General features: G+C 46.2%; 1 protein-coding gene and 1 long non-coding RNA gene across 2 annotated transcripts in view; one reads left to right on the forward strand and one right to left on the reverse strand.

Moving 5' to 3' along the window:
- Window positions 1-13,126, forward strand: part of LOC147843878 (uncharacterized) — a 13,629-nt gene extending 503 nt beyond the window's left edge. The window contains exons 1-4 of the long non-coding RNA XR_015490661.1: window positions 1-121; window positions 7,804-8,359; window positions 8,899-10,389; window positions 11,847-13,126. The exon at window positions 1-121 is cut by the window's left edge and continues 503 nt beyond it. This is a non-coding gene — a long non-coding RNA (uncharacterized LOC147843878). The remainder of the gene's footprint in view (window positions 122-7,803; window positions 8,360-8,898; window positions 10,390-11,846) is intronic.
- Window positions 1-23,373, reverse strand: part of fbxw8 (F-box and WD repeat domain containing 8) — a 309,097-nt gene that overhangs the window by 82,047 nt on the left and 203,677 nt on the right. The window lies entirely within an intron of this gene.

The following is a 23,373-nucleotide window of genomic DNA, read 5'->3' on the forward strand; positions in this document are numbered from 1 at the left end:
ACACCTCTCCTTAACAGGCCGGTCGATTTGACACCTCACTCATCATTCTAGGGCAAAAAATGCGGCCGGAGTTGCGCGCCGAACTTTCGAAAAAGTGAACAGTAATAGTAACACTAGAATTGTACATTTCCTAAAGGAAATGTGAATGGGGTTTGCGTGGCAAATCGATGGGGTACAAACTGGTACTAAACTGGGCAATAGCACTGGAAAGGTAAGAAATGGTGGTAGCTAAGATGTTGCTAGGCGGTTGCTAGGGTGTCCTGAGTGGTTGCTAGGTGGTTGCTAGGGTCTTCTGAGTGGTTGCTAAGTGGTTGCTAAGGTGTTGCTAGGCGGTTGCTAGGGTGTTCTGAGTGGTTGCTAGGTGGTTGCTAAGGTGTTGCTAGGTGGTTGCTAAGGTGTCCTAAGTGGTTGATAGGTGGTTGCTAAGGTGTTGCTAGGCGGTTGCTAGGGTGTTCTGAGTGGTTGCTAGGTGGTTGCTAAGGCGTTGCTAGGTGGTTGCTAGGGTATTCTAAGTGGTTGCTAAGGCGTTGCTAGGCGGTTGCTATGGTGTCCTAAGTGGTTGCTAGGTGGTTGCTAAGGTGTTGCTAGGTGGTTGCTAAGGTGTCCTAAGTGGTTGCTAGGTGGTTGCTAAGGCGTTGCTAGGCGGTTGCTAGGGTGTTCTGAGTGGTTGCTAGGTGGTTGCTAAGGTGTAGCTAGGCGGTTGCTAAGGTGTCCTAAGTGGTTGCTAGGTGGTTGCTAAGGTGTTGCTAGGTGGTTGCTAGGGTATTCTGAGTGGTTGCTAAGGCGTTGCTAGGCAGTTGCTAGGGTGTCCTGAGTGGTCGCTAGGCCCTTACTAAGGCGTTACTAGGCGGTTGCTAGGTGGTTGCTAGGCGGTTGCTAGGGTAATTTGGGTGGTTGCTAGGCAGTTGCTAGGGTACCCTGGGTGGTTACTAGGCAAGCCTCACATACATGCCTGATGAAATATTTATACTTAGTGAGCATTTCTAGCAAGTTACAGTACTTGGCTAGTCAATATTAGCATGTAGCTAGTCACTGCTAGCATGTGTAGCATATAGGAAGTTCCGTTTGCTAGCATGAGTCAAACGAGCCAATCCCCAAGTCTCTACGATGTTCCGATGCTGAGATATAGCTGTTGATGAACGGTTGCTAGGGTACTCTGTTTTGTTGCTATGGGCGAGGTTGCAGAGTGAACTTGAATGTGGTTGGCTGTCCAAGTCAAATGAGCCAACCCCCAAGTCAATAGGACACTGCTAAGCAAAGATATGCATGTAGGCCAGTTATAATGGCAGTCTATGGGACCAGTTTGGGGGCGTGGCTTGTGAACTTCATTATCATATTGAGATGCTCATTGGTCATCTGAGTCAGATGAGCTATCCCCCAAGTCAATAGGACACTGCTAAGCAAAGATATGCATGTAGGCCAGTTATAATGGCAGTCTATGGGATCAATTTGGGGGCGTGGCTTGTGAGCTTCATTATCATATTGAGATGCTGATTGGTTGTCTGAGTCAGATGAGCCCACCCCCATGTCTCTATGACACTCCTATGTAATGTTATAGATGTGTGACCTTTATAATGGAAGTCAATGGGATCTGCAATGGGACATCCCACCCCATGTTAAGTCAATGGGGCACTTATTAAGGGTCTTTAAGTGGTTTGGGGGGGCGTGGCTTGTGAGCTTCAAAATCATAATGAGATGCTGATTGGTTGCCTTAGTCAAATAAGCCAACCCCCAAGTCTATATGACAGTGCTATGTACTTTGATTGACATATGACATTTATAATGGGAGTCAATGTAATGAATGGGAGTCAATGGGCAATGTAAAGTCAATGGGGACCCTTTTGGGACGTCCTAGCACCCGAGGGGTACAACCTATACCCCCTTTCATGGTATGTTCTCACTTAGGCTGCAACCCCCTACAGATGTTGTGAATCCCATATTTCTATGAAATTCACACTCTGCGCTGTGATTCGTCAAAGTTCGGCTCCATGTAAAGTCAATGGAGACTTTGGGACGTCCTAGCTCCCCAGGGGTACAACATTTACCGCCTTTCGGGGTGTGGGTTGAAGCCTCCTATAACCCTCTCGAGATGTCGCGAATCCCATGTCTCTACGAATTTCACTGTTGGCGCTACGGCGATTTCCGGGAATAGTATCTTACGAGTGTCTAGAAAATGAATGGGAGTCAATGGGCCAATGTAAGTCAATGGGGACCACTTTGGGACGTCCTAGAGCCCCAGGGGTGCAACCTAAAACCCCTTGCGGGGTATGTTCTCACTTAGGCTGCAACCCCCTACAGATGCAGTGAATCCCATATTTCTATGAAATTCACACTCGGCGCTGTGATTCGTCAAAGTTCGGCTCAATGTTAAGTCTATGGGATTTTTGGGGGGGTTTTTTGGCCCCTGCGGGGCCAAAAAACCCCCCACCCCTTATAAAAGTCATAGCACACCATTCCCGATAAGACCGCACGATTTGAGCCCACTTTCAAGGGTCTGGGACGAAAGCTGCGGGACTAGTTACGCGCCGAAAAATAGGACGGAAGAAGGAAGAAGAAGAAGAAGAAGGAAGAAGAATAATAAACCACAATAGTAAGAATGGACTTTGCCTATGGCAAACCCCATTAACTAGAATTGTACATTTCCTAAAGGAAATGTGAATGGGGTTTGCGTGGCAAATCGATGGGGTACAAAATGGTACTAAACTGGGCAATAGCACTGGAAAGGTAAGAAATGGTGGTTGCTAAGATGTTGCTAGGCGGTTGCTATGGTGTTCTGAGTGGTTGCTAGGTGGTTGCTAGGGTGTTCTGAGTGGTTGCTAAGTGGTTGCTAAGGTGTTGCTAGGCGGTTGCTAGGGTGTTCTGAGTGGTTGCTAGGTGGTTGCTAAGGTGTTGCTAGGTGGTTGCTAAGGTGTCCTAAGTGGTTGATATGTGGTTGCTAAGGTGTTGCTAGGTGGTTGCTAGGGTGTCCTGAGTGGTTGCTAGGTGGTTGCTGAGGTGTTGCTAGGTGGTTGCTAAGGTGTCCTGAGTGGTTGCTAGGTGGTTGCTAAGGTGTTGCTAGGTGGTTGCTAGGGTATTCTAAGTGGTTGCTAAGGCGTTGCTAGGCGGTTGCTAGGGTGTCCTGAGTGGTTGCTAGGGTGTTCTGAGTGGTTGCTAAGTGGTTGCTAAGGTGTTGCTAGGCGGTTGCTAGGGTGTTCTGAGTGGTTGCTAGGTGGTTGCTAGGCGGTTGCTAGGGTGTCCTGAGTGGTTGCTAGGTGGTTGCTAGGGTGCCCTAAGTGGTTGCTAGGTGGTTGCTAAGGTGTTGCTAGGTGGTTGCTAGGGTATTCTAAGTGGTTGCTAAGGCGTTGCTAGGCGGTTGCTAGGGTGTCCTGAGTGGTTGCTAGGCGGTTGCTAAGGTGTCCTAAGTGGTTGCTAGGTGGTTGCTAAGGTGTTGCTAGGTGGTTGCTAGGGTATTCTAAGTGGTTGCTAGGCGGTTGCTAGGGTGTCCTGAGTGGTTGCTAGGTGGTTGCTAAGGTGTTGCTAGGTGGTTGCTAGGGTGTCCTGAGTGGTTGCTAGGTGGTTGCTAAGGTGTTGCTAGGTGGTTGCTAGGGTGTTCTGAGTGGTTGCTAGGCGGTTGCTAGGGTGTTCTGAGTGGTTGCTAGGTGGTTGCTAAGGTGTTGCTAGGTGGTTGCTAAGGTGTCCTGAGTGGTTGCTAGGTGGTTGCTAAGGTGTTGCTAGGTGGTTGCTAGGGTATTCTGAGTGGTTGCTAAGGCGTTGCTAGGCGGTTGCTAGGGTGTCCTGAGTGGTCGCTAGGCCCTTACTAAGGCGTTACTAGGCGGTTGCTAGGTGGTTGCTAGGCGGTTGCTAGGGTAATTTGGGTGGTTGCTAGGCAGTTGCTAGGGTACCCTGGGTGGTTACTAGGCAAGCCTCACATACATGCCTGATGAAATATTTATACTTAGTGAGCATTTCTAGCAAGTTACAGTACATGGCTAGTCAATATTAGCATGTAGCTAGTCACTGCTAGCATGTGTAGCATATAGGAAGTTCCGTTTGCTAGCATGAGTCAAACGAGCCAATCCCCAAGTCTCTACGATGTTCCGATGCTGAGATATAGCTGTTGATGAACGGTTGCTAGGGTACTCTCTTTTGTTGCTATGGGCGAGGTTACAGAGTGAACTTGAATGTGGTTGGCTGTCCAAGTCAAATGAGCCAACCCCCAAGTCAATAGGACACTGCTAAGCAAAGATATGCATGTAGGCCAGTTATAATGGCGGTCTATGGGACCAGTTTGGGGGCGTGGCTTGTGAGATTCATTATCATATTGAGATGCTCATTGGTTGTCTGAGTCAGATGAGCCATCCCCCAAGCCAATAGGACACTGCTAAGCAAAGATATGCATGTAGGGCAGTTATAATGGCAGTCTATAGGACCAGTTTGGGGGCGTGGCTTATGAGCTTCATTATCATATTGAGATGCTGATTGGTTGTCTGAGTCAGATGAGCCCACCCCCTTGTCTCTATGACACTCCTATGTAATGTTATAGATGTGTGACCTTTATAATGGAAGTCAATGGGATCTGCAATGGGACATCCCACCCCATGTTAAGTCAATGGGGCACTTATTAAGGGTCTTTAAGTGGTTTGGGGGGGCGTGGCTTGTGAGCTTCAAAATCATATTGAGATGCTGATTGGTTGCCTGAGTCAAATGAGCCCACCCCCAAGTCAGTATGACACTGCTATGTACTGTGATTGACATGTGACATTTATAATGGGAGTCAATGTAATGAATGGGAGTCAATGGGCCCATGTTAAGTCAATGGGACCACTTTGGGACGTCCTAGCCCCCCAGGGGTACAACTTATACCCCCCTGCGTGGTATGTTCTCACTTAGGCTGCAACCCCCTACAGCTGTTGTGAATCCCATATTTCTACGAAATTCACACTCGGCGCTATGATTCGTCAAAGTTCGGCTCAATGTTAAGTCTATGGGATTTTGGGGGGGGTTTTTTGGCCCCTGCGGGGCCAAAAAACCCCCCACCCCTTATAAAAGTCATAGCACACCATTCCCGATAAGACCGGACGATTTGAGCCCACTTTCAAGGGTCTGGGACGAAAGCTGCGGGACGAGTTACGCGCCGAAAAACGTACGGAAGAAGAAGAATAATAATAACTAGAATTGTACATTTCCTAAAGGAAATGTGAATGGGGTTTGCGTGGCAAATCGATGGGGTACAATGTATTTGTTTTGGTTGCTAGGGTGTTCTGAAGGGTTGCTAGGGTGTTCTGAGTGGTTGCTAGGTGGTTGCTAAGGTGTTGCTAGGCGGTTGCTAGGGTGTCCTGAGTGGTTGCTAGGTGGTTGCGAAGGTGTTGCTAGGTGGTTGCTAAGGTGTCCTAAGTGGTTGCTAGGTGGTTGCTAAGGTGTTGCTAGGCAGTTGCTAGGGTGTCCTGAGTGGTTGCTAGGTGGTTGCTAGGGTGTTGCTAGGCGGTTGCTAAGGTGTCCTAAGTGGTTGCTAGGTGGTTGCTAAGGTGTTGCTAGGGTATTCTAAGTGGTTGCTAAGGCGTTGCTAGGCGGTTGCTAGGGTGTCCTGAGTGGTTGCTAGGTGGTTGCTAAGCTGTTGCTAGGCGGTTGCTAGGGTGTTCTGAGTGGTTGCTAGGTGGTTGCTAGGCGGTTGCTAGGGTGTTCTGAGTGGTTGCTAGGTGGTTGCTAAGGTGTTGCTAGGCGGTTGCTAAGGTGTCCTAAGTGGTTGCTAGGTGGTTGCTAAGCTGTTACTAGGCGGTTGCTAGGGTGTCCTGAGTGGTTGCTAGGTGGTTGCTAGGCGGTTGCTAGGGTGCTCTGAGTGGTTGCTAGGTGGTTGCTAAGGTGTTGCTAGGTGGTTGCTAAGGTGTCCTAAGTGGTTGCTAAGGCGTTGCTAGGCGGTTGCTAGGGTGTCCTAAGTGGTTGCTAGGTGGTTGCTAAGGTGTTGCTAGGCGGTTGCTAGGGTGTCCTGAGTGGTTGCTAGGTGGTTGCTAAGGTGTTGCTAGGTGGTTGCTAGGGTATTCTGAGTGGTTGCTAAGGCGTTGCTAGGCGGTTGCTAGGGTGTCCTGAGTGGTCGCTAGGCCCTTACTAAGGCGTTACTAGGCGGTTGCTAGGTGGTTGCTAGGCGGTTGCTAGGGTAATTTGGGTGGTTGCTAGGCAGTTGCTAGGGTACCCTGGGTGGTTACTAGGCAAGCCTCACATACATGCCTGATGAAATATTTATACTTAGTAAGCATATGTAGCAAGTTACAGTACATGGCTAGTCAATATTAGCATGTAGCTAGTCACTGCTAGCATGTGTAGCATATAGGAAGTTCCGTTTGCTAGCATGAGTCAAACGAGCCAATCCCCAAGTCTCTACGATGTTCCGATGCTGAAATATAGCTGTTGATGAACGGTTGCTAGGGTACTCTGTTTTGTTGCTATGGGCGAGGTTACAGAGTGAACTTGAATGTGGTTGGCTGTCCAAGTCAAATGAGCCAACCCCCAAGTCAATAGGACACTGCTAAGCAAAGATATGCATGTAGAGCAGTTATAATGGCAGTCTATGGGACCAGTTTGGGGGCGTGGCTTGTGAGATTCATTATCATATTGAAATGCTGATTGGTTGTCTGAGTCAGATGAGCCATCCCCCAAGCCAATAGGACACTGCTAAGCAAAGATATGCATGTAGAGCAACTATAATGGCAGTCTATGGGACCAGTTTGGGGGCGTGGCTTGTGAGGTTCATTATCATATTGAGATGCTCATTGGTTGTCTGAGTCGGATGAGCCATCCCACAAGTCAATAGGACACTGCTAAGCAAAGATATGCATCCAGCCCTGTTATAATAGAAGTCTATGGGATCAATTTGGGGGCGTGGCTTGTGAGCTTCATTATCATAGAGTGATGCTGATTGGTTGCCTGAGTCAAATGAGCCCACCCCCATGTCTCTATGACACTCCTATGTAATGTTATAGATGTGTGACCTTTATAATGGAAGTCAATGGGATGTGCAATGGGACATCCCACCCCATGTTAAGTCAATGGGGCAGTTATTAAGGGTCTTTAAATGGTTTGGGGGGCGTGGCTTGTGAGCTTCAAAATCATATTGAGATGCTGATTGGTTGCCTCAGTCAAGTAAGCCAACCCCCAAGTCTGTATGACACTGCTATGTAATGTGATTGACATGTGAGTCAAGAAATGAATGGGAGTCAATGGGCCATGTAAAGTCAATGGGGACCCCTTTGGGACGTCCTAGCACCCCAGGGGTACAACTTATACCCCTTTTTGGGGTATGTTCTCATACAGGCTGCAACCCCCTCCAGATGTTGCGAATCCCATAATTCTACGAATTTCACACTTGGCGCTATAACGCCTCAAAGGTGTTTCCATTTCGCGGCGCGTTTAGTGCTCTTCTAGAAAAATGAATGGGAGTCAATGGGCCAATGTAAGTCAATGGGACGACTTTGGGACGTCCTAGAGCCCCAGGGGTGCAACTTATACCCCCTTGCGGGGTATGTTCTCACTTAGGCTGCAACCCCCTACAGATGCTGTGAATCCCATATTTCTATGAAATTCACACTCGGCGCTGTGATTCGTCAAAGTTCGGCTCAATGTTAAGTCTATGGGATTTTGGGGGGGGTTTTTTGGCCCCTGCGGGGCCAAAAAACCCCCCACCCCTTATAAAAGTCATAGCACACCATTCCCGATAAGACCGCACGATTTGAGCCCACTTTCAAGGGTCTGGGACGAAAGCTGCGGGACTAGTTACGCGCCGAAAAATAGGACGGAAGAAGGAAGAAGAAGAAGAAGAAGAAGAATAACTAGAATTGTACATTTCCTAAAGGAAATGTGAATGGGGTTTGCGTGGCAAATCGATGGGGTACAATGTATTTGTTTTGGTTGCTAGGGTGTTCTGAATGGTTGCTAGGGTGTTCTGAGTGGCTGCTAATGTGTTGCTAGGCGGTTGCTAAGGTGTCCTAAGTGGTTGCTAGGTGGTTGCTAAGGCATTGCTAGGTGGTTGCTAAGGTGTCCTGAGTGGTTGCTAGTTGGTTGCTAAAGTGTTGCTAGGTGGTTGCTAAGGTGTTGCTAGGCGGTTACTAGGGTGTTATGAGTGGTTGTTAGGTGGTTGCTAAGGTGTTGCTAGGCGGTTGCTAGGGTGTTCTAAGTGGTTGCTAGGTGGTTGCTAAGGTGTTGCTAGGCGGTTGCTAAGGTGTCCTAAGTGGTTGCTAGGTGGTTGCTAAGGTGTTGCTAGGTGGTTGCTAGGGTATTCTAAGTGGTTGCTAAGGCATTGCTAGGCGGTTGCTAGGGTGTCCTAAGTGGTTGCTAGGTGGTTGCTAAGGTGTTGCTAGGCGGTTGCTAGGGTGTCCTGAGTGGTTGCTAGGTGGTTGCTAGGGTGTTGCTAGGTGGTTGCTAGGGTGTTCTGAGTGGTTGCTAGGCGGTTGCTAAGGTGTTGCTAGGTGGTTAATAGGGTATTCTAAGTGGTTGCTAAGGCGTTGCTAGGCGGTTGCTAGGGTGTCCTAAGTGGTTGCTAGGTGGTTGCTAAGGTGTTGCTAGGCGGTTGCTAGGGTGCCCTGAGTGGTTGCTAGGTGGTTGCTAAGGCGTTGCTAGGCGGTTGCTAGGGTATTCTGAGTGGTTGCTAAGGTGTTGCTAGGCGGTTGCTAGGGTGTCCTGAGTGGTTGCTAGGTGGTTGCTAAGGTGTTGCTAGGTGGTTGCTAGGGTGTTCTGAGTGGTTGCTAGGTGGTTGCTAAGGTGTTGCTAGGTGGTTGCTAAGGTGTCCTAAGTGGTTGCTAGGTGGTTGCTAAGGTGTTGCTAGGTGGTTGCTAGGGTATTCTAAGTGGTTGCTAAGGCGTTGCTAGGCGGTTGCTAGGGTGTCCTGAGTGGTTGCTAGGCGGTTGCTAGGGTGTTCTGAGTGGTTGCTAGGTGGTTGCTAAGGTGTTGCTAGGCGGTTGCTAGGGTGTTCTGAGTGGTTGCTAAGGCATTGCTAGGCGGTTGCTAGGGTGTCCTGAGTGGTCGCTAGGCCCTTACTAAGGCGTTACTAGGCGGTTGCTAGGTGGTTGCTAGGCGGTTGCTAGGGTAATTTGGGTGGTTGCTAGGCAGTTGCTAGGGTACCCTGGGTGGTTACTAGGCAAGCCTCACATACATGCCTGATGAAATATTTATACTTAGTAAGCATTTCTAGCAAGTTACAATACTTGGCTAGTCAATATTAGCATGTAGCTAGTCACTGCTAGCATGTGTAGCATACAGGAAGTTCCGTTTGCTAGCATGAGTCAAACGAGCCAATCACCAAGTCTCTACGATGTTCTGATGCTGAGATATAGCTGTTGATGATTGGTTGCTAGGGTACTCTGTTTTGTTGCTACGGGCGAGGTTACAGAGTGAACTTGAATGTGGTTGGCTGTCCAAGTCAAATAAGCCAACCCCCAAGTCAATAGGACACTGCCAAGCAAAGATATACATGTAGGCCAGTTATAATGGCAGTCTATGGGACCAGTTTGGGGGCGTGGCTTGTGAGCTTTATTACCATATTGAGATGCTCATTGGTTGTCTGGGTCCAATGGGCCAACCCCTAAGCCTATATGACACTGCAATGCAAAGATATGCATCTAGCCCAATTATAATAGAAGTCTATGGGATCATTTTGGGGGCGTGGCTTGTGAGCTTCATTATCATATAGTGATGCTGATTGGTTGCCTGAGTCAAATGAGCCCACCCCCATGTCTCTATGACACTCCTATGTAATGTTATAGATGTGTGACCTTTATAATGGAAGTCAATGGGATGTGCAATGGGACATCCCACCTCATGTTAAGTCAATGGGGCAGTTATTAAGGGTCTTTAAATGGTTTGGGGGGCGTGGCTTGTGAGCTTCAAAATCATATTGAGATGCTGATTGGTTGCCTCAGTCAAGTAAGGCAACCCCCAAGTCTGTATGACACTGCTATGTAATGTGATTGACATGCGAGTCAAGAAATGAATGGGAGTCAATGGGCCATGTAAAGTCAATGGGGACCCCTTTGGGACGTCCTAGCACCCCAGGGGTACAACTTATACCCCTTTTTGGGGTATGTTCTCATACAGGCTGCAACCCCCTACAGATGTTGCGAATCCCATATTTCTACGAATTTCACACTTGGCGCTATAACGCTTTAAAGGTCGTCCCATTTCGCGGCGCGTTTAGTGCTCTTCTAGAAAAATGAATGGGAGTCAATGGGGCCAATGTAAGTCAATGGGAGCACTTTGGGACGTCCTAGAGCCCCAGGGGTGCAACTTATACCCCCTTGCGAGGTATGTTCTCACTTAGGCTGCAACCCCCTACAGATGCTGTGAATCCCATATTTCTATGAAATTCACACGCGGCGCTGCGAGTCGTCAAAGTTCGGCTCAATGTTAAGTCTATGGGATTTTTGGGCGGGTTTTTTGGCCCCTGCGGGGCCAAAAAACCCCCCACCCCTTATAAAAGTCATAGCACACCATTCCCGATAAGACCGCACGATTTGACCCCACTTTCAAGGGTCTGGGACGAAAGCTGCGGGACTAGTTACGCGCCGAAAAATAGGACGGAAGAAGGAAGAAGAATAATAAACCAGGCACAATAGTAAGAATGGACTTTGCCTATGGCAAACCCCATTAATAAACCACAATAGTAAGAATGGACTTTGCCTATGGCAAACCCCATTAATAAGTATGGAGAATAACAATAGTGGACTTTGCCTAAGGCAAACCCCACTAACTAGAATTGTACATTTCCTAAAGGAAATGTGAATGGGGTTTGCGTGGCAAATCGATGGGGTAAAATGCATGACCGTACTGGCCAAAAAGCAACAACATGCTAATCGAGGTTGTTCTGAGTGGTTGCTAGGTGGTTGCTATGGTGTTGCTAGGCGGTTGCTAGGGTGTTCTAAGTGGTTGCTAGGTGGTTGCTAAGGTGTTGCTAGACGGTTGCTATGGTGTTCTAAGTGATTGCTAGGTGGTTGCTAAGGTGTTGCTAGGCGGTTGCTAAGGTGTCCAGAGTGGTTGCTAAGGTGTTGCTAGGCGGTTGCTAAGGTGTCCTGAGTGGTTGCTAGGTGGTTGCTAAGGTGTTGCTAGGTGGTTGCTAGGGTATTCTAAGTGGTTGCTAGGCGGTTGCTAGGGTGTCCTGAGTGGTTGCTAGGTGGTTGCTAAGGTGTTGCTAGGTGGTTGCTAGGGTGTCCTGAGTGGTTGCTAGGTGGTTGCTAAGGTGTTGCTAGGTGGTTGCTAGGGTGTTCTGAGTGGTTGCTAGGCGGTTGCTAGGGTGTTCTGAGTGGTTGCTAAGGTGTTGCTAGGCGGTTGCTAAGGTGTCCTGAGTGGTTGCTAGGTGGTTGCTAAGGTGTTGCTAGGTGGTTGCTAGGGTATTCTGAGTGGTTGCTAAGGCGTTGCTAGGCGGTTGCTAGGGTGTCCTGAGTGGTCGCTAGGCCCTTACTAAGGCGTTACTAGGCGGTTGCTAGGTGGTTGCTAGGCGGTTGCTAGGGTAATTTTGGTGGTTGCTAGGCAGTTGCTAGGGTACCCTGGGTGGTTACTAGGCAAGCCTCACATACATGCCTGATGAAATATTTATACTTAGTGAGCATTTCTAGCAAGTTACAGTACATGGCTAGTCAATATTAGCATGTAGCTAATCACTGCTAGCATGTGTAGCATATAGGAAGTTCCGTTTGCTAGCATGAGTCAAACGAGCCAATCCCCAAGTCTCTACGATGTTCCGATGCTGAGATATAGCTGTTGATGAACGGTTGCTAGGGTACTCTCTTTTGTTGCTATGGGCGAGGTTACAGAGTGAACTTGAATGTGGTTGGCTGTCCAAGTCAAATGAGCCAACCCCCAAGTCAATAGGACACTGCTAAGCAAAGATATGCATGTAGGGCAGTTATAATGGCAGTCTATGGGACCAGTTTGGGGGCGTGGCTTGTGAGATTCATTATCATATCGAGATGCTCATTGGTTGTCTGAGTCAGATGAGCCATCCCCCAAGTCAATCGGACACTGCTAAGCAAAGATATGCATGTAGGGCAGTTATAATGGCAGTCTATGGGACCAGTTTGGGGGCGTGGCTTGTGAGCTTCATTATCATATTGAGATGCTGATTGGTTGTCTGAGTCAGATGAGCCCACCCCCATGTCTCTATGACACTCCTATGTAATGTTATAGATGTGTGACCTTTATAATGGAAGTCAATGGGATCTGCAATGGGACATCCCACCCCATGTTAAGTCAATGGGGCACTTATTAGGGGTCTTTAAGTGGTTTGGGGGGGCGTGGCTTGTGAGCTTCAAAATCATAATGAGATGCTGATTGGTTGCCTTAGTCAAATAAGCCAACCCCCAAGTCTGTATGACAGTGCTATGTACTTTGATTGACATATAACATTTATAATGGGAGTCAATGTAATGAATGGGAGTCAATGGGCAATGTAAAGTCAATGGGGACCACTTTGGGACGTCCTAGCACCCGAGGGGTACAACCTATACCCCATTTCAGGGTATGTTCTCACTTAGGCTGCAACCCCCTACAGATGTTGCGAATCCCATATTTCTATGAAATTCACACTCGGCGCTGTGATTCGTCAAAGTTCGGCTCCATGTAAAGTCAATGGAGACTTTGGGACGTCCTAGCTCCCCAGGGGTACAACATTTACCGCCTTTCGGGGTGTGGGTTGAAGCCTCCTATAACCCTCTCGAGATGTCGCGAATCCCATGTCTCTACGAATTTCACTGTTGGCGCTACGGCGATTTCCGGGAATAGTATCTTACGAGTGTCTAGAAAATGAATGGGAGTCAATGGGCCAATGTAAGTCAATGGGAGCACTTTGGGACGTCCTAGAGCCCCAGGGGTACAACTTATACCCCCTTGCGGGGTATGTTCTTACTTAGGCTGCAACCCCCTACAGATGCTGTGAATCCCATACTTCTATGAAATTCTCACTCGGCGCTGTGATTCGTCAAAGTTCGGCTCAATGTTAAGTCTATGGGATTTTTGGGGGGGTTTTTTGGCCCCTGCGGGGCCAAAAAACCCCCGACCCCTTATAAAAGTCATAGCACACCATTCCCGATAAGACCGCACGATTTGAGCCCACTTTCAAGGGTCTGGGACGAAAGCTGCGGGACTAGTTACGCGCCGAAAAAGCGTACGGAAGAAGAAGAATAATAATAACTAGAATTGTACATTTCCTAAAGGAAATGTGAATGGGGTTTGCGTGGCAAATCGATGGGGTACAAAATGGTACTAAACTGGGCAAAATATGCTAATCGAGTTGCTAGCATCATGCTTACATGATTAGTATGTAGTTAGCATGATGCTAATCATGTTACCATCTTGCTAGCAACAGTGCTAGGGTGCCCTGAGTTGTTGCTAGGTGGTTGCTAAGGTGTTGCTAGGTGGTTGCTAGGGTGTCCTGAGTGGTTGCTAGGTGGTTGCTAAGGTGTTGCTAGGCGATTGCTAGGGTATCCTGAGTGGTTGCTAAGGTGTTGCTAGGCGGTTGCTAGGCTGTTCTGATTGGTTGCTAGGTGGTTGCTAAGGTGTTGCTAGGCGGTTGCTAGAGTGTTCTAAGTGGTTGCTAGGCGGTTGCTAAGGTGTTGCTAGGCGGTTGCTAGGGTGTTCTAAGTGGTTGCTAGGCGGTTGCTAAGGTGTTGCTAGGCGGTTGCTAGGGTGTTCTAAGTGGTTGCTAGGTGGTTGCTAAGGTGTTGCTAGGCGGTTGCTAAGGTGTCCTAAGTGGTTGCTAGGTGGTTGCTAAGGTGTTGCTAGGTGGTTGCTAGGGTATTCTAAGTGGTTGCTAAGGCGTTGCTAGGCGGTTGCTAGGGTGTCCTGACTGGTTGCTAGGTGGTTGCTAAGGTGTTGCTAGGTGGTTGCTAGGGTGTCCTGAGTGGTTGCTAGGTGGTTGCTAAGGTGTTGCTAGGTGGTTGCTAAGGTGTCCTAAGTGGTTGATAGGTGGTTGCTAAGGTGTTGCTAGGCGGTTGCTAGGGTGTCCTGAGTGGTTGCTAGGTGGTTGCTAGGGTGTTGCTAGGCGGTTGCTAAGGTGTCCTAAGTGGTTGCTAGGTGGTTGCTAAGGTGTTGCTAGGTGGTTGCTAGGGTATTCTAAGTGGTTGCTAAGGCGTTGCTAGGCGGTTGCTAGGGTGTCCTGAGTGGTCACTAGGCCCTTACTAAGGCGTTACTAGGCGGTTGCTAGGTGGTTGCTAGGCGGTTGCTAGGGTAATTTGGGTGGTTGCTAGGCAGTTGCTAGGGTACCCTGGGTGGTTACTAGGCAAGCCTCACATACATGCCTGATGAAATATTTATACTTAGTGAGCATTTCTAGCAAGTTACAGTACTTGGCTAGTCAATATTAGCATGTAGCTAGTCACTGCTAGCATGTGTAGCATATAGGAAGTTCCGTTTGCTAGCATGAGTCAAACGAGCCAATCCCCAAGTCTCTACGATGGTCTGATGCCGAGATATAGCTGTTGATGAATGGTTGCTAGGGTACTCTGTTTTGTTGCTATGGGCGAGGTTACAGAGTGAACTTGAATGTGGTTGGCTGTCCAAGTCAAATGAGCCAACCCCCAAGTCAATAGGACACTGCCAAGCAAAGATATACATGTAGGCCAGTTATAATGGCAGTCTATTGGATCAATTTGGGGGCGTGGCTTGTGAGATTCATTATCATATTGAGATGCTCATTGGTTGTCTGAGTCAGATGAGCCATCCCCCAAGCCAATAGGACACTGCTAAGCAAAGATATGCTTGTAGGCCACTTATAATGGCAGTCTATGGGACCAGTTTGGGGGCGTGGCTTGTGAGCTTCATTATCATATTGAGATGCTGATTGGTTGTCTGAGTCAGATGAGCCCACCCCCATGTCTCTATGACACTCCTATGTAATGTTATAGATGTGTGACCTTTATAATGGAAGTCAATGGGATCTGCAATGGGACATCCCACCCCATGTTAAGTCAATGGGGCACTTATTAGGGGTCTTTAAGTGGTTTGGGGGGGCGTGGCTTGTGAGCTTCAAAATCATAATGAGATGCTGATTGGTTGCCTGAGTCAAATGAGCCCACCCCCAAGTCAGTATGACACTGCTATGTACTGTGATTGACATGTGACATTTATAATGGGAGTCAATGTAATGAATGGGAGTCAATGGGCCCATGTTAAGTCAATGGGACCACTTTGGGACGTCCTAGCCCCCCAGGGGTACAACTTATACCCCCCTGCGTGGTATGTTCTCACTTAGGCTGCAACCCCCTACAGCTGTTGTGAATCCCATATTTCTACGAAATTCACACTCGGCGCTATGATTCGTCAAAGTTCGGCTCAATGTTAAGTCTATGGGATTTTGGGGGGGGTTTTTTGGCCCCTGCGGGGCCAAAAAACCCCCCACCCCTTATAAAAGTCATAGCACACCATTCCCGATAAGACCGGACGATTTGAGCCCACTTTCAAGGGTCTGGGACGAAAGCTGCGGGACGAGTTACGCGCCGAAAAACGTACGGAAGAAGAAGAATAATAACTAGAATTGTACATTTCCTAAAGGAAATGTGAATGGGGTTTGCGTGGCAAATCGATGGGGTACAAAATGGTACTAAACTGGGCAATAGCTCTGGAAAGGTAAGAAATGGTTAAATTCATGTGTTTATCTGGTTGCTAGGGTAATGTAAACGGTTGCTAGGGTGTGGCAACGCCTTTGTAATAGGTGAAGACAATAGAGATTTGATCAAGCTGCATCAAAAGAACCAAAACCCTGTCTTTCTACGATATTACTGTGCTAAAATATGGCTTGTTTATGTTGTTATATGGTTGTTAGGGGGCCTAAAGTGGTTGCTAGGGAGTGTCTACAAATTTGTTATGTCACTACTTAATACCGACTTGATAGGCGGAGTAAAATGAGCCCACTCCCAAGCTTCTACGACTCTCTAATCTAGATATCAATGTCAGCCATTTTGTGTCCATGTTAAGTCTATGGGGATTTTGGGGGTTACTTTGTTGCCCCTCATGGGGGCAGTGTACCCCCACCCTCTTTGAAAAATCATAGCACACCTCTCTTCAACAGGCCGGTCGATTTGACACCTCACTTATCATTCTAGGGCAAAAAATGCGGCCGGAGTTGCGCGCCGAAGTTTTGAAAAAGTGAACAGTAATAGTAACACTAGAATTGTACATTTCCTAAAGGAAATGTGAATGGGGTTTGCGTGGCAAATCGATGGGGTACAAAACGGTAGTAAACTGGGCAATAGAACAACATGCTAATCGAGTTGCTAGCATAATGCTAACATGATTAGCATGTAGCTAGCATGATGCTAATCGTGTTAGCATCATGCTAACAACATGCTAATCGAGTTGCTAGCCTCATGCTAACATGATTAGCATGTAGCTAGCATGATGCTAATCATGTTAGTCATGTCATCTAATCATGTTAATCATGTAATCATGTTAGCATCATGCTAACAACATGCTAATCGACTTGCTAGCATCATGCTAACATAATTAGCATGTAGCTAGCATGATGCTAATCGTGTTAGCATCATGCTAGCAATATGCTAATCGACTTGCTAGCATCATGCTAATATGATTAGCATGTAGCTAACATGATGCTAATCGTGTTAGCATCATGCTAACAACATGCTAATCGAGTTGCTAGCATAATGCTAACATGATTAGCATGTAGCTAGCGTTATGCTAATCGTGTTAGCATGATGCTAGCAACATGCTAATCGAGTTGCTAGCATCATGCTAGAAACAGTGCTAGGGTGCCCTGAGTGGTTGCTAGGTGGTTGCTAAGGCGTTGCTAGGTGGTTGCTAGGGTATTCTAAGTGGTTGCTAAGGAGTTGCTAGGCGGTTGCTAGGGTGTCCTGAGTGGTCGCTAGGCCCTTACTAAGGCGTTACTAGGTGGTTGCTAGGCGGTTGCTAGGGTAATTTGGGTGGTTGCTAGGCAGTTGCTAGGGTACCCTGGGTGGTTACTAGGCAAGCCTCACATACATGCCTGATGAAATATTTATACTTAGTAAGCATTTGTAGCAAGTTACAGTACATGGCTAGTCAATATTAGCATGTAGCTAGTCACTGCTAGCATGTGTAGCATATAGGAAGTTCTGTTTGCTAGCATGAGTCAAAAGAGCCAATTCCCAAGTCTCTACGATGTTCCGATGCAGAGATATAGCTGTTGATGAACGGTTGCTAGGGTACTCTGTTTTGTTGCTATGGGCGAGGTTACAGAGTGAACTTGAATGTGGTTGGCTGTCCAAGTCAAATGAGCCAAACCCCAAGTCAATAGGACACTGCTAAGCAAAAATATGCATGTAGGCCAGTTATAATGGCAGTCTTTGGGACCAGTTTGGGGGCGTGGCTTGTGAGCTTCATTATCATATTGAGATGCTCATTGGTTGTCTTAGTCAGATGAGCCATCCCCCAAGCCAATAGGACACTGCTTAGCAAAGATATGCATGTAGGGCAGTTATAATGGCAGTCTATGGGACCAGTTTGGGGGCGTGGCTTGTGAGCTTCATTATCATATTGAGATGCTGATTGGTTGTCTGAGTCAGATGAGCCCACCCCCATGTCTCTATGACACTCCTATGTAATGTTATAGATGTGTGACCTTTATAATGGAAGTCAATGGGATCTGCAATGGGACATCCCACCCCATGTTAAGTCAATGGGGCACTTATTAAGGGTCTTTAAGTGGTTTGGGGGGGCGTGGCTTGTGAGCTTCAAAATCATAATGAGATGCTGATTGGTTGCCTGAGTCAAATGAGCCCACCCCCAAGCCAGTATGACACTGCTATGTACTGTGATTGACATATGACATTTATAATGGGAGTCAATGTAATGAATGGGAGTCAATGGGGCCCATGTTAAGTCAATGGGACCACTTTGGGACGTCCTAGCCCCCCAGGGGTACAACTTATACCCCCCTGCGTGGTATGTTCTCACTTAGGCTGCAACCCCCTACAGCTGTCGCGAATCCCATATTTCTACGAAATTCACACTCGGCGCTGTGATTCGTCAAAGTTCGGCTCAATGTTAAGTCTATGGGATTTTGGGGGGGGTTTTTTGGCCCCTGCGGGGCCAAAAAACCCCCCACCCCTTATAAAAGTCATAGCACACCATTCCCGATAAGACCGGACGATTTGAGCCCACTTTCAAGGGTCTGGGACGAAAGCTGCGGGACGAGTTACGCGCCGAAAAACGTACGGAAGAAGAAGAATAATAACTAGAATTGTACATTTCCTAAAGGAAATGTGAATGGGGTTTGCGTGGCAAATCGATGGGGTACAATGTATTTGTTTTGGTTGCTAGGGTGTTCTGAATGGTTGCTAGGGTGTTCTGAGTGGCTGCTAATGTGTTGCTAGGCGGTTGCTAAGGTGTCCTAAGTGGTTGCTAGGTGGTTGCTAAGGCATTGCTAGGTGGTTGCTAAGGTGTCCTGAGTGGTTGCTAGTTGGTTGCTAAAGTGTTGCTAGGTGGTTGCTAAGGTGTTGCTAGGCGGTTACTAGGGTGTTATGAGTGGTTGTTAGGTGGTTGCTAAGGTGTTGCTAGGCGGTTGCTAGGGTGTTCTAAGTGGTTGCTAGGTGGTTGCTAAGGTGTTGCTAGGCGGTTGCTAAGGTGTCCTAAGTGGTTGCTAGGTGGTTGCTAAGGTGTTGCTAGGTGGTTGCTAGGGTATTCTAAGTGGTTGCTAAGGCATTGCTAGGCGGTTGCTAGGGTGTCCTAAGTGGTTGCTAGGTGGTTGCTAAGGTGTTGCTAGGCGGTTGCTAGGGTGTCCTGAGTGGTTGCTAGGTGGTTGCTAGGGTGTTGCTAGGTGGTTGCTAGGGTGTTCTGAGTGGTTGCTAGGCGGTTGCTAAGGTGTTGCTAGGTGGTTAATAGGGTATTCTAAGTGGTTGCTAAGGCGTTGCTAGGCGGTTGCTAGGGTGTCCTAAGTGGTTGCTAGGTGGTTGCTAAGGTGTTGCTAGGCGGTTGCTAGGGTGCCCTGAGTGGTTGCTAGGTGGTTGCTAAGGCGTTGCTAGGCGGTTGCTAGGGTATTCTGAGTGGTTGCTAAGGTGTTGCTAGGCGGTTGCTAGGGTGTCCTGAGTGGTTGCTAGGTGGTTGCTAAGGTGTTGCTAGGTGGTTGCTAGGGTGTTCTGAGTGGTTGCTAGGTGGTTGCTAAGGTGTTGCTAGGTGGTTGCTAAGGTGTCCTAAGTGGTTGCTAGGTGGTTGCTAAGGTGTTGCTAGGTGGTTGCTAGGGTATTCTAAGTGGTTGCTAAGGCGTTGCTAGGCGGTTGCTAGGGTGTCCTGAGTGGTTGCTAGGCGGTTGCTAGGGTGTTCTGAGTGGTTGCTAGGTGGTTGCTAAGGTGTTGCTAGGCGGTTGCTAGGGTGTTCTGAGTGGTTGCTAAGGCATTGCTAGGCGGTTGCTAGGGTGTCCTGAGTGGTCGCTAGGCCCTTACTAAGGCGTTACTAGGCGGTTGCTAGGTGGTTGCTAGGCGGTTGCTAGGGTAATTTGGGTGGTTGCTAGGCAGTTGCTAGGGTACCCTGGGTGGTTACTAGGCAAGCCTCACATACATGCCTGATGAAATATTTATACTTAGTAAGCATTTCTAGCAAGTTACAATACTTGGCTAGTCAATATTAGCATGTAGCTAGTCACTGCTAGCATGTGTAGCATACAGGAAGTTCCGTTTGCTAGCATGAGTCAAACGAGCCAATCACCAAGTCTCTACGATGTTCTGATGCTGAGATATAGCTGTTGATGATTGGTTGCTAGGGTACTCTGTTTTGTTGCTACGGGCGAGGTTACAGAGTGAACTTGAATGTGGTTGGCTGTCCAAGTCAAATAAGCCAACCCCCAAGTCAATAGGACACTGCCAAGCAAAGATATACATGTAGGCCAGTTATAATGGCAGTCTATGGGACCAGTTTGGGGGCGTGGCTTGTGAGCTTTATTACCATATTGAGATGCTCATTGGTTGTCTGGGTCCAATGGGCCAACCCCTAAGCCTATATGACACTGCAATGCAAAGATATGCATCTAGCCCAATTATAATAGAAGTCTATGGGATCATTTTGGGGGCGTGGCTTGTGAGCTTCATTATCATATAGTGATGCTGATTGGTTGCCTGAGTCAAATGAGCCCACCCCCATGTCTCTATGACACTCCTATGTAATGTTATAGATGTGTGACCTTTATAATGGAAGTCAATGGGATGTGCAATGGGACATCCCACCTCATGTTAAGTCAATGGGGCAGTTATTAAGGGTCTTTAAATGGTTTGGGGGGCGTGGCTTGTGAGCTTCAAAATCATATTGAGATGCTGATTGGTTGCCTCAGTCAAGTAAGGCAACCCCCAAGTCTGTATGACACTGCTATGTAATGTGATTGACATGCGAGTCAAGAAATGAATGGGAGTCAATGGGCCATGTAAAGTCAATGGGGACCCCTTTGGGACGTCCTAGCACCCCAGGGGTACAACTTATACCCCTTTTTGGGGTATGTTCTCATACAGGCTGCAACCCCCTACAGATGTTGCGAATCCCATATTTCTACGAATTTCACACTTGGCGCTATAACGCTTTAAAGGTCGTCCCATTTCGCGGCGCGTTTAGTGCTCTTCTAGAAAAATGAATGGGAGTCAATGGGGCCAATGTAAGTCAATGGGAGCACTTTGGGACGTCCTAGAGCCCCAGGGGTGCAACTTATACCCCCTTGCGAGGTATGTTCTCACTTAGGCTGCAACCCCCTACAGATGCTGTGAATCCCATATTTCTATGAAATTCACACGCGGCGCTGCGAGTCGTCAAAGTTCGGCTCAATGTTAAGTCTATGGGATTTTTGGGCGGGTTTTTTGGCCCCTGCGGGGCCAAAAAACCCCCCACCCCTTATAAAAGTCATAGCACACCATTCCCGATAAGACCGCACGATTTGACCCCACTTTCAAGGGTCTGGGACGAAAGCTGCGGGACTAGTTACGCGCCGAAAAATAGGACGGAAGAAGGAAGAAGAATAATAAACCAGGCACAATAGTAAGAATGGACTTTGCCTATGGCAAACCCCATTAATAAGTATGGAGAATAACAATAGTGGACTTTGCCTAAGGCAAACCCCACTAATAATAAGTATGGAGAATAACAATAGTGGACTTTGCCTAAGGCAAACCCCACTAATAATCAGGGTGTGAATTGCTGAGGGAGTTAAGGGGGGATTGAGCCCCCTAATTAACCCTTGATACTCCTGAAGGACATCAATACACGATGTATGGAGGGTCAGCCCTTTAATAGTAAGAACTAGCTTTCTCTGATCTATATCTTACATATTAATAATTAAAAATGTATAATATAAATATACACTATTTCACACATTGCACTGTCGTTGTATTTGCACTGTCTGGAGCCAGCACCTAAGCTTTTCACTCATCATAGCACACATGCTGCTGATGATGTGACAATAAAAGTGATTTGACATTTGATCACCCCTATAATGTTTTATACAACTGTGAATGCATAATCGCTACAATTAATGCTAGGAAAAAAGACATTCAACAGTCTAAAACTGGCAGTACAACTATATTGGCCAACAATCATATAGCAGAAACTTTACAAAGCCCAACCTGAAGATGTTATTAAATGGGCTTTAAATGCGGATATTAATAGCTCAGTGACTTTTAAAGAGTTAGGGTGTAGTTTGCTTTGTACGATGGGTTATGCAAACCTTAGACCAATTAGAAAAGGTGTTTCAGAGCACAGAGAATGGGCTTATGGTTCAATTTAATTACAGAAACTCATGCTATAATGAGAACAGCGTAATTATGATGGTGGCGACTGCTTTGTTCCTTTGGAGGCAGCTAATAGCACAAAAGGCAATACATTTATCTTAAGAAACACCGAGAGTGTTTCACTAATACACGGATCAATAAAAAACAGAGTAGTAAAAGAACAAAAACTGTAAAATTACAAAATTAAAAACAAAAATGTATAGGTTCTCCTCAAATACTGTGCCTATAAAACCGGTATTCATTTGATATTAGTTCTACTGACATGAAAAATTTGACTGGAGAAAGTGCTGTTACAATAGACAGATCAAATAATAGATGAGGAATGGATAAGCAGACAGACAGCTAACCAACAGATAGATCAGATGACAATATTACAGGTAGAGGTACTCCAGTAAGGCTATTTCAATTGAAAATGTAACAGCTCAGCCTCATTACTCATATCCTTAATATTCATAAACATACAAGCATGTATGCATGTACATATAATTTTATCTGATATATTGATATATATATTATATATATATATATATATATATATATATATATATATATATATATATATACACAGACATATATATATATATATATATATATATGTCTGTATATGTATATGTATATATATATATATATATATATATATATATATATATATATATATATATATATATATATATATATATATATGTCTGTATATGTGCGTGTGTATATATATATATATATATATATATATATATATATATATATATATATATATATATATATATATATATACACATATACATATACAGACATATATATATATATATATATATATATATATATACATACATACATATATATACACATATAATAATATAATAATTATTAATATAATATTATTATTATTATTATTATTAATATAATAATATAATAATTAATTTATATATATCAGATAAAATTATATGTGCGGGCGGCCGGATAATTAGTATGAAGCCGGATTTCTGTAACATTTCAGCTGATCTACGCATCTCGTGTGCAGCATTTGTGTTTTTAATATTAAAAATTCTAGTTTCAAAAAAGACTTATTACAGCTCATATAAATATTTTTCTGCATGAGTCTCACTGTGCTAAATAGCAGACTACATAATAAATCTCATTTGCCTTTCATTAATTCCCCCTGCTGATAAACTGACAGAGCAGCAGAAGTTACCATTGCTATTCTTTACTGGCTTTTTCTGATATCTGACTGCCCAGAGCGTATGAAAGGCGTTTGCATGAAGCGCATAGGGATTTGATTGATGGTCTGGAATGCAAAACGGCAGGCTAAAAATAGACTGATTGTCCGCCCTGCTGTGATTGGACAGTCTAATGAGTGCAGAGTGATTTCACTCAGGTAACTCTCAGTCCACCTCCCATCGGCGGACAGACACTGTGCTCAACGTGAGGATGAGGAAGATAAAATATTGTAAAGCGGGAACAAAGAGACAGTGATAAAACCCTTTGCTTAAATGATTTGATGGAGTCGTTGTTTCAAATACTCACTAATTCTCTATATCACTGTAATTTAAACTTGCAACACTCCAGGCTTGGATTTAATCAACAAGAAAGAGTTTATTTATACTTTAAGATATAAGCATGTTATCTATTTATCACTGAATGTCCGATGTAGACACTACTGCAATATTGG

Source organism: Danio rerio, chromosome 5 (assembly GCF_052040795.2).
Source record: "Danio rerio strain M-AB ecotype USA chromosome 5, GRCz13ab, whole genome shotgun sequence".
Classification (NCBI taxonomy): Eukaryota; Metazoa; Chordata; class Actinopteri; order Cypriniformes; family Danionidae; genus Danio; species Danio rerio.